Genomic DNA, 10,713 nt, shown 5'->3' with positions numbered 1-10,713 from the left:
TAAGACTTTTAAGAAAGCATAATCATTGATTTAATGTTAATCTAGAAGAAAATGCATTCAGATATTTCAGACAAAATTTGAAGCTGTTCCAGGAAGAACGATGAGATTAAGGAATGGAAATATGATGGTTTTCCTTCCAGAAAATGAGTACTGTTACAGAGCAGTTTTGGAGCATTCTTTCAGCTGAATTGTGGAAAATAGCTGAAAGATGAGGATTCAGCTGTTTTCACTGAAGTCTCAATTATTAGGAAAATGTTTTGTTTTTATATGGTCATTGAAGAAGGAAAATCTTTTGAATGATAAGGCAGTCTGGAACATGTAACTTTTTCCACTAAACAAAAATTGCATCTGCCCCCCAAAATGAGGATTAATTTTAGATCAAAATTGGAAAATAGACAATAGAAAGAAAAGAGAACTGTCAGTTGAGAAAGAGGCCTCTTAATAGCTTCTGTTAATGTACCTTTCTCTGAAATATCAGAAATAGAGTAAAAAAGAGCTGTATTTAAGATGTATCACTTCTGTTAAGGGTCATGACTATTGTCTAATATGTTGGAAATTATTACATACTTACTGTGATCCAGATAGATCACCATAGTTGACATGAATCTTTGTATTTCCCTGTACAGAGCTTAGACAGAAAGCCTCAGTAGAAAAAAATTAAGTAGACTTCAATCTAGTTTTTTTTTTTTTTTCCTTAATTAAATCCCATCATTCCTCAGGTCAATTCATTATTTGATATACAGATGCGGTACAGATAAGATTGCATCTCAATTTTCCAAAGATGATCCACCTGTCTTAAAGCTCCAGCATCCTCACAAGAAGAGAACAGTTTACTTTCTCTTTGATGGTGCCCATCGTTAGCATGGGAGTTTGGCAATCATTTGGATTCAGTACACACATTTGTCTGCTATGCACCTAGCCTTCTGGGGGTTATGGTATAAATTCCAATTTATCACATCATGACTCAGGCTACTGCCATTTGCTGTGAGGAGTAAGCACTCTAATTCTCAACTAAACTTTCACCTGGGAAATGGAAACTCAGATTTCCTAGAACTTCACATAAGAGCCCTGAAAGTGTTTGGAGATAGTCAGCAACGCCTCCTATAAATGTTCCATGAAACTTTTTTTTTTTTAATTTTTACTTTACCTGTATTCAACTGAAGGGACCATATAAGGTTTTCATTTATGGCCAGAGATTCAATGTTCTCTTACCCTGAAGTTAATTATATTATAAATAAACCCTGCTTTGTTTTTTATAATTATTCAATTTTCTCTACAAATTATTTTCATTTTCCTCCAGGTCAATGTTCTTTATGATCTTACTAGTGTTGGCAATTCCTGTAGTTCACAAATACTTCCAAATCTGTGATAAGTGCTTTGTAGCATGTCAGTTAAGAATTTGGGTCATTGCTTCATTATTCGTTAAAGAGATGCTGGGGGCAACTTGGAAAGGAGAATAGAATACAGTTTTACTTTCTCACATTATTGATAGGTCAGACACGGATATTCCTCAGAAAATCTTACACTATCTGAGGGCTTTTTAGTCGTAAGTCTTAAACCGCTCTTTTTAATAGGGCTGCCCACATGCATATAATATTTGGAATCTATTTATACTTAAGATATAGTCATTGGTTTTGTGAAATTCAGATGTAAGGGGGATCCTGTGCTTTTTATTTACTACAACAGGTGACCTTTATATTAATTTCTTAGAGCTACTATCTTAGTCTATTTAGGCTGCATAAAAAAAATACATAGGCTGGCCAGCTTATAAACACTAGCAATATATTCCTCACAGTTCTGAAGGCTGGAAGTTCAAGATCAGGTGGTTGACTCCTGTGTCTGGTGAGAACCAGGCTTCCGGGTCAATGCATAGCCCTCTTTTCCCTGCAACCTCACCTAATGGAGGGGGCAAGGAATTTCCCAAGCCACTTTTATAAGGACATTAATCCAATTCACGAGAGGTCTGTCCTCATGAGCTAGTCATTTCCCGAAGGTTCCACTTCCCAGTACCATAAACTTGAGGTTAGGTTTCAACATATAAATTCTGTCAATGACAACTACCATAAAAAGTACCACAAACTGAATGGATTAAAACAATAGAAATTCATTATCTCAGGGTTCTGTACTCTAGAAGTCTGAAATCAAGCTGTCGATAAGGCCATGCTCCCCTTGAAACCTGGAGAGTTACCTTTTCCGAGTTTCTGAGATTCGCCAAGTATCCTTGGTGTTCCATACTTGGAACACATACTTGGGTTCCATACTTGAAATGCTACAACATTGCAGTCTCTGCCTCTGACTTTACTGGTGTTCTACCTTGGTGTGTCTGTTCCTCTGTTTTTCTTCTCTTCTTATAAGGACACTACCCTCCTCCAATATGTATGACTCCATTTTAAATAAGTACATTTATAATGACTGTATTCCCAATAACGTCACATCATGAGATAATGAGAGTTAAGATGTCAACATATCTTTTGGGGGCATAAAATTCAGCTCATAACAATTCAATTTACAAAGCTATTTCCCTTTACAGAAACAGAATGTGGTTTCTTATTTTGAATTAAGAAACAACAACTACCTGTGTTAAAAATAGCTCAGTTGTTACCTATATCCCAAGACTCCAAATACATAGGAGTTAAAGTGCTTTTGAAGGGGCGCCTGGGTGGCGCAGTCGGTTAAGCGTCCGACTTCAGCCAGGTCACGATCTCGCGGTCTGGGAGTTCGAGCCCCGCGTCAGGCCCTGGGCTGATGGCTCAGAGCCTGGAGCCTGTTTCCGATTCTGTGTCTCCCTCTCTCTCTGCCCCTCCCCTGTTCATGCTGTGTCTCTCTCTCTGTCTCTCTCTGTCCCAAAAATAAATAAACGTTGAAAAAAAAAAAGTGCTTTTGAATATTAAGTTGACTAATGTATTTTGTTCAAATTAATAAGCATTTTTCTTAAGAGATAGGATGATAAGGAGTTTGTCAATAATACTTAATGTTTTTATAAAAGCCAAAGTAAACATTTCTGATTTATTACCCCAAATACATGAAGATTAGTTGATTTCTATGCCATGTTGTTAAACATAAGTTTCATTTGTCAGTTATCGAGATTATGCTAAATATATATTATTATGTTCAATAAAAAGAATGATGATGATACAGACATTATCTCTTGTACCTTCTAGTCTGATAGGCAAGATAAATGGGGACATAGCAAAAGATATAATCATTCAACTGTCATCACAGGTACATCAATACAAAGATATGATCAAAAGGAAAAAAAAAGCTAATTGCCCATTTTTAAATGATGTAATACTCCTTGTTATACAGCGGTTGCTGTCAGATCTTCTTCAGAGAACCAAGAAGTAAATAATTCAAAACATGAGAAAAAAACTAAGTTATGTCTATTGTGGAGTTATTATCATAGTGAAAGCTGAAATAATCTAAAAGTATGATAATGCAAATATGACATACTTACTTGGTTTATTTTACATACAAACGTATACAGGCATATGTAAAATTTGGGAAAGTAATAAACAGGACTAGAATTTTGCATATTACTTGAAAATAATATATTTCTTCTTAATTTTCCAAAATTTGAATTATAACATATGTGATTAGAAAAACATTAAGTTCAGTTTTATATTTTTCAGGTCTATGAAATTTTATAACTAAGAAATTACAGAAATGAAGCTTCTGCATAAACATTTGTTATAAAAGATATATTCAAAATAAGGCACTACAGATTTCAGAGAAAATCACACTGTATTCAAGAGATTTCATTCTTCCTCTGAAACTCTGGTTATTTCAGGCTACTCTAGTAGTAATCAAACTGCATCCATTAACAGAGAGAGTGAAAAATATGGTATATATCAGCGAAAAATAATCCACTAATGAAAATTTACCCATTATGAATGTGAAAATCCTAATAATATTTCTCCCTCATTTTTGATACAATTAAATAGCATTTAGATTTCCCCATTGATATTCCTTTTCTTATGAATATAACTGAAGAGGTAAAGTTGAGCTATGATGTCAACATGATAAATGTTTAAGGTTTATATGTCACTTTGTATAATTATCCTTATGATTCTTGGTGAGTCTAAGTGATTCATTGTGCTGCTGTCTGTCTGTCTTGAAATACCAACCCTCTATTTCTCCTTATAATGCAATTGGCAGGATCATAGCATTTCTTAACATCAAGAATGGTTAATAATATTCCTTTGTGTGATACCATTAAAATATGCTAACTAAGGTAAATTTGAGGAAGAACACAAAGACACTTCGAAAGGTTATGATCTACGACAATGCACAGCTTTAGAGCTGGTTTAATTGAATTAATTGTTGCTCAGAAGAAACTGAGGAACAAAGAACACACTGACTGGATGTTTTCGTGGAAAAATTTTTGACCTTTTCAACATTAGTGCATTGATTGGCAGATTATTCTATCTCTCTCACACAACAAAAGATAGGAAAAGGTAGAGGTGATATTTGAAAATATAGAAAATTTATGCAAACATGGAAGCTTCCACCTCTGAGAGGAATCAGAAAGAATTAATAGCATATATATACATTTTGTGTGTCTTGTTATGACAATAAAATATTCCAGTGTGTTTGTCCATCTTTTACCTTAAGAATATTACATTATATAATATTCTCAATTTATATTAATTAATTTATATGGAGAATATTACCCAACAGCTTCATTTTGTTCAGTGATATCACTGGTCTAAAAAATTAATTTTTTTCTTTTTTCTGTTTTGCAATTCTAAATAACAGTTTTATGAGTTCATAATTTTTTAACTCAGTTGTCTCAATCTATGTCTTCAACAAACACATTCCCTAGATAATCATGAGGCAGAAATCAAATGGCACCACATGAAAGGTGACAACAGAGTAGTTGGAGAGAAGATTTATTCTGGCTGAGCAGAGCAGGGAAGGCAGGATAAAAAGAGGTGGTAATCAGGTTGAGTGGAGTTGCTTATAATTCCCAAAACACTGTGCATTTTTATCCCTCCTAAACTTGATAGTGGCTATTTAATCTTGGAATTTCCAGCCTCCATTGTCTTGTATTCTGGTCAAACTCCTACTCCTCTTACAAAGGCTTGGCTGTCATCTTCTCTGTGAATTTTTTTTCTAACCTTTTCAGATCAAATTAAGCATTGCTCTTTGAATTCCCCACTACCAAATTGCATGCAAGAGCTACAAAATATAATTTACCATACTGTGTGGTAATTTTTTTATGCCTGTATCCATGACAGAATGAGCCTTTTTTTGGTCAGGGGTAGTGTTCTTCAACATTATATTTTTAGTGGTGGAGAGTTGGCATTCAAACAAAGTTTTGTTTTATGTCTTTAAAAATGAAATAAATGCAAAGGCATTCATTAAGATTTAATAGAGCATTTTAACCTTATTTTCTCTAATTTTGCAATGCTGTTCTCTGTATAAGTGAGAATTTTTATTCTGAAAATGCATTTTAAATATTCGAGTTACATGATGTGATTTGATTCAATAACAGTGAAAGGGAAATTCATAATGCAGTATGATAAACCCCAAACACCCCCATATCAGACAGCTTTTTGTTGAAGAAACACAGGAAAGAGTACAGGAAGATAACAGTGAATGCTTCAAAGAGCATCTGAAATGCCAATATGAATTCTAATGCATTTTGAATGCTAACTGACAGGTAAATCCTGATTCAGAAATGACAACAGAAACAGGAACCAAAGATGGACAGTCAACGTCCATCTGGCATTTGGCGTTTCCAATTAATGTTGATTTTTGTTTACTAACTGATACTGTTCTTAGACATTATAATTGTAAAGAGTAAAAAGAAATATATTTTATATTTCATGTACCCCATATATTTTTTTCATGTACCCCATATTTAGTAACACTTCACAGTCAGATGTCAATAAAAGTAGACAGAGAAAAAGACATTTCCAAATGTTTCTATTTATATTGATGAGTTGGTTTTTTCTTAGCACTAGAGGAAGTGGTCACATACTTTGATATACTTACATTGGTTCTTTAATATTTTGATACCAAACTTCTTAAGTATTTGTTTTTATTTTTAAATTTAAAAAATGTATTAATTTTTGAGAGAGAGAGACAGGGTACAAGCAGGGGAGGGGAAGATAAAGATGGAAACACAGAATCCGAAGCAGGCTCCAGGCTCTGAACTGTCAGCATAGAGCCCGATGTGGGGCTCGAACTCGTGAACCGCGAGATCATGACCTGCGCTGAAGTTGACTGCTTAACTGACTGAGCCAATCAGGTGCCCCTTTTCTTTTAAAAATTTTTTTTCAATGCCAAACTTCTTAATTATTATCATAAGGACCATCTGTATTTTTCTAGTAAGACATGAGATGGAAAAATATCAGTGACAGGAGGAAATAAGGTATTCCATAAATTGAAGAGTAAGTACATACATATGTCAAAAGGAATGGAAAAATAACCAGACAACAACAAAAACAGTCTAATTAAGACCAAATATGGCATATAAAGATTATAATTCTCAACAGTTCAAGGTTCTGGGTATCATACATCTAGTAGAGGCTTCTCTATAAGTTCTTAGGCATAAAGAAAAGGTTACTAATAATAGAATATATCATTGTTGGAGTTTGAGAGGGGGTGCTAAGAACTTTAAAAATGAATTCATTTTACGATTCAGTTTTTAAATAAAAGTCAACTTTTACTTTACTGTTTATTAGAATCATCTGATTAATAGGTTTTAAGAATGACCTTATCTTCAATATACATTCAACTCCACAGATATTCTACTCTATAAAAATAAAGACAGTCAATGGGCACGTGGGCTGTTCCCATAATTTGGCTATTGTAGATAATGCTGCTATAAACATTGCAGTGCAGGTATCCCTTTGAATTAGTGTTTTTGCATTCTTTGAGTAAACACCTAGTAGTGCAATTACTGGATTGTAGTGCAGTTCTATTTTTAACGTTTTGAGGAAACTCCATAGTGTTTTCCACATTGACTGATGAATGGATAAAGAAGGTGTGGTGGAATATTGCTCAGCCATAAGAAGAACAAAATCTTGCTACTTGCATCAACATGGATGGAGCTGGAGAGTATTATGGTAAGTGAAATAAGTCAGTAGGAGGAAAAAAATACCATATGATTTCACCATATGTGAAATTTAAGGTACAAAACAAACAAGCAAAGGGGAAAAAAAGAGAGAGAGCCAAACCAAGATAAGAGTCATAACTATAGAGAATAATCAGATGGTTATCAGAGGGGAGATGGGCAGAGGGGATGGGCTATTTAGGTGATGGGGATTAAGAAATGCACTTGTGATGAGCATTGGTTGATGCATGGAAGTGTTGAATCACTGGATTGTGTACCTGAAACTAATATTATACTATATGCTAACTAACTGGAATTTAAATAAAAACTTAAAAAAATCAAGACATTTTTTGTATAAGCTTTCCAACCCTATGTTTTTCAAACCTTAGCTACAAAATTTTCAACGAATCTTCAAACCCTTTCTCTATAATAAAGTTTCTTGAGCATCTACTCTATTTCAGATGAACTCTGTCAGATGGTGTGGATAAAGAATAAGAACATATATCCAACTTCCTCAGGAATTTCACAGCTTACAAAATAAGAGATGTACACAACATCAATCACTGCATATTGTGGTGACTGTAAATCAGAGTAGCTCTTTCTTTCCCTTGGCCATTGTTGAAACATTTTTTAAATTAAAAAAAATTCCCTTTTATTAACACAAATAAATGAAACTGACAAAATATCTCATTTGAAAAGTTGATGCTTATTTATCACATAATGATTTGAATAAACATTTTAAAGAATGTTCTTAATTTTGACATATTCTTTTATCTTATTTTGGTTTTAAATTACAAAGATTTGAAATGCACCCAGCTTAATAAATATTACTTTAACCTTACCTAAAGTTTCTATGCTTTTTCCTTTGTTAATGCTAAGGTAAATTTTAGATTGACTGTAAATAGATCAATAATGTTTTTACTACTCATCCTCATGGAAAAAAAAAAGAAGTCTTTAATTCATGAGGGAAAAATCAATATAATGCAACATTTTCCTTAGGTTAAATAGGAGCAAAATCTTGATAACTATTTGTTTACTTAATTTTTGGCTTGCTTCAGACACAGCCTGAATGCAGTATGTTGTAGGACCAGATAAATGGGGCAAACACTCAAATGTAACAGTGTGTTCCAGTTCACTAGCAAAATTTCCCAAAGCAGGGTCTGTGATCCAAATCACATTCCATGTTCTCTCACTAGGCAGCTGAAGTTCAAAATCCTCAAGAAATTGCTTGGGCACCTTTAACGAATAGCATACCAATGGAAATGATGTGATGAGAAGAGTGAAGACTTTGGTTGCAACACCTGTACTTCCATCCTTGATCCCCTACAAATGGACATTCATCTCTGAGAAGTCGTTTAACCTTTCAGCTTATCCAGAAACAATCACAATATTGGTGCCATTTCTTTATCTTTCTTACAGGATAGTGTAGCCCTATAAATACAACTACTTGTGATTTATTTTTTTACTCCTTTTTTGTAAGTGTATTTATTTATTTTCAGAGAGAGAGAGCTGTGTGTGAGTGACGGAGGGGCAGGGAGAGAGAGAGAGAGGAGAGGGAGAATCCCAAGCAGGCTCTGTTCTGTCAGCGCGGAGGCGGAGCCCGAGTGGGGCTGGGTCCTGAACCTTGAAATCATGACCTGAGATCAAGAGTCCGATACTTATCTACTGAGCCACCCAGGCGCCACTAGTTTTTTACTTCTAATTAACTTTTGAAAATTATCCATTCTAGTTCAAATATTCAGAGATACAACGTCTTTTAAAAATGTTTCCTTTAATTCATACATTCTCGGAGGATAATTTAGAGCATCTATTAGAGATTAATGCAGCCTCGTTCATACATCAGTTGTTTAATGATTATATATATGAAACTGGGAATAATTCAGAATTCCTGAAACATCTCCTTCTGATTCATTGTGCTTTATTGAAAATTCATTTTTATATGCAAAAAGACAGTTTAACATCACCTCTCAGGGAATTCTAAGTTTCTAGTTAAGTGTTTACTAGCCTGGTCATACCAAATGAATACTTTCCCTTATGTTGTATCTTTGGCATCAGGGCAGACTTTGAAGAAATAATGTTAACCTCTTCCAAATTAATTCTGTGGTTGGAAATTCTATGAACACCAACCAACAAATGCCTAATTGTCATCATTCATTATGCAGTTATCAGAGGTGGGCACTGATTTTAATATCTCCTAGAAGTCTTGTTTTTAACAAAATAAGCTTTCATTAGTAATACAACCAGCAAGTTATTTTAGATAGTAGTTTCTGATTTCGTTTTCATGGCAGAAATTTGTCCTCTGTAAAAAAGGAGTTTTCCTTTTTTTCTTCCTCTTTTTGTATTTTTGTTTTTGTAATCTTCCCTCTTGTTCAATATTTTGCATAGCCCATGTTAGCTGATGTGCTAAGACTTAGTATATCTGATGAACTGCATTAATATCCAATGTATAACTCACAGAGAAAGATAGAAAATTAAGCTTGTGGGCACATCATTTTGATTGAGGCTATGATGAAAAAAATCCCAGAGATATTAATAACATTTTCTGATATATGTGCATAATTGTGTGCAAGATAAATCTCTATAGAATAATAGGTAGCGATTTTTAATGGCTCATTGCTTTGAGCCATTTGTTTCTTAAGAAAAACCATCAGTTTCAATAAAATATCAAAGCCCTTAAAGCAACTATTTTCTACTTATATCTTTGTCTTTAACAAATTATCACAGGTCACTGCTCGAGGTAATATGATTGTTCTGTATAGCTACACTCACTTTAATTTTAACCACAGGTCTCTTATATGTTTTGTTTTGCTTTGTTTTTTGGCCAAATAATATCAGGTTATGTCAATCTGGGAATTCAATAAATAGACAAAACAATGTATCTTATTTTCTGAATTATCACTTCTATAATGTCATTTAAGGGAAGTGCTGTGAATCACTTGTTCTCAAACTTATTTTCTGAAGTGATAGAATGGCTGAATCCTGACCATCATGTAACACTTTAGTGAACAACGAGGTCAAAACCCAATGTTTTTGCTTAAAAAACACTCATTCCATGTTCACATTATGTTGGCAGACTGATTAATATTTGGCATTGGGCATTTAAATGGTAAGGTGATGTTCAAATTCAAAGGCCATTATTAATTTTCACTTGCAAAAATTCACAAAGAATCATTTTATATATGTTTTAAACCCATTATTAGCTTCTCAATTAAAAACATGAAGTCCCTTTAAGTAACGTAGTGAATTCACTGAAAAGGTGCTCTAACTACTACTAGTTTAGAATGCCCTAAGAATATTCTGTCCTAGGTTCTCAAGCACATTTTTACTTCTGAAAATAAGGGCTACGGGAAGCAAATGTTATTTAGAATTTTTAATACACATGGATTTTAATAGAACAAACATATGATTAAGAAAATGATGAAAGTATGAAAAATGAAGACTTTTAAGGCTCTTCTCCTTGAAGGTATGAACATACCATTGTTTGATGTCTGATTTAATAGAAATGAAAAGCATTTTCTTAGATGATATGTGAGAGCAAATTAAAGTGTTTTTGACTTCCCAAATGAAAATAAAAATCTCTGAATTTTTGATAAAACTTTTAATACTTTAAGCTATTAAGATTTATATGGCTTTCCGTGTTATCTTTGATGTAT

The sequence above is a fragment of the Puma concolor genome, chromosome C2 (genome assembly GCF_028749965.1).
Source record: "Puma concolor isolate L17-30 chromosome C2, mPumCon1.1.hap2, whole genome shotgun sequence".
NCBI classification, from domain to species: domain Eukaryota; kingdom Metazoa; phylum Chordata; class Mammalia; order Carnivora; family Felidae; genus Puma; species Puma concolor.
Note: the sequence above shows the minus strand (reverse complement) of the source record.